Source organism: Dipodomys merriami, unplaced genomic scaffold, assembly GCF_024711535.1.
Source record: "Dipodomys merriami isolate MVZ:Mamm:240054 unplaced genomic scaffold, mDipMer1.0.p SCAF_18, whole genome shotgun sequence".
NCBI classification, from domain to species: domain Eukaryota; kingdom Metazoa; phylum Chordata; class Mammalia; order Rodentia; family Heteromyidae; genus Dipodomys; species Dipodomys merriami.
Window position 1 is genome coordinate 20702386 of NW_027203159.1, and position 1392 is coordinate 20703777.

The 1392-nt window shown below is 38.5% G+C and overlaps 1 non-coding gene across 1 annotated transcript; it reads left to right on the forward strand.

The window, feature by feature from the left end:
* Window positions 1-390: 390 nt before the first annotated feature.
* Window positions 391-497, forward strand: LOC138830012 (U6 spliceosomal RNA). Its single transcript, XR_011372819.1, has one exon. It is a non-coding gene; the product is annotated as a U6 spliceosomal RNA (small nuclear RNA).
* Window positions 498-1392: the final 895 nt, after the last annotated feature.

Below are 1392 nucleotides of genomic sequence, written 5' to 3' on the forward strand. Positions count from 1 at the left end.
AGTATCCCCTTATCTATCCTCTTCTGAATCTTGACTCTGACATGAAGTTCCCTATTTCATCTCTGCTCTCTGTCTTTCATCTCTCTCCTCTGTCTCTCTCTCTCTGTCTCTCTCTTGCTCTCTCTCGCTTTGAATCAATTCAGATTTGCTAAGGATCTATCAATTTTGTTAATTTTTTTCATACAATCTATTTTTTGTTTATTCAATCCTTATGGTTTTTAGGAGTATTGTTTTTTTAAATCTATTTTAAATCTAATTTCTTGTATTCAGTTACTGGCTTGATGTATTGATTTCCCTTTCCACATTGTAAATTTGCTTTGATGCTAAGTGAAGTTGAGAAAGGGTAATATACATTGTTTCCAAGGTCTACTATTAAAAAACCAGCAAATTGTGTTCACTTCCGCAGCACATATACTAAAATTGGAACAATACAGAGAAGATTAGCATGGCTCCTGCGCAAGGATGACACGAAAATTCGTGAAGCATTCCATATTTTTATAAAAGACCCCAAATAGCAAAACACTCCTCAACGGGAAGAACACTGCTGGAGGAATATCAATACCAAGTTTCAAACTCTACTATAAAGCCATAGTAATCAAAGCAGCTTGGTATTGGCATAAGAACAGACCTCAAGACCAATGGAATAGAATGGAAAACCCAGAAATGAACCTATAGACCTATAGCCATCTAATCTTCCATAAGGAAGCTAAAACAATAGAATGGAACAAAGACAGCCTCTTCAGTAAATGGTGCTGGCAAAATTGGTTAACTACTTGTAGAAAACTAAAACTAGATCGTTATATATCACCCTGCACCAGAATCAACTCCAAATGGATCAAAGCAGACACTCTGAAAACATTACAGGATGGAATAGGAGAAACCCTAGGTCTCCTTGGCTCAGGCCGCAATTTTCTGAATAGAGACCCGGAAACACAACAAATAAAAGAAAGCTTGGACAAATGGGATTGCATGAAGTTGCAGAGCTTCTGCAGGGCAAAGGACATAGCTAGAAATAGAAAGCCCAAGGATTGGGAGAAGATCTTCACTAGCCATACAACAGATGAGATAAGGTGATGTTAGGAAAATGAACCCCTAGACATGTATTTTAATGTTTTTTTTCTTTCATGCATTTGTTTTCTAATGCATTTATAAGATTATCTCTTTGTTGCTTTGTATGTCCCTCCCCCACAGTATAACCCCTGCTTTCACTATATTTGATGTCAGTATAACTTATGGAGGTGATGGGGAAAAACAAGTCGTTTAAGGATACAGGTGGACCTGTGGCAACAATGAGAAGTACAAGTTGTCATGTCGAAAATGAGCTTTACAACGTTGGAGCAATGGGTGGGGGCAAGAGGGAGGAGGATTGGGAGGGGGGGTGGGGGGGATGCT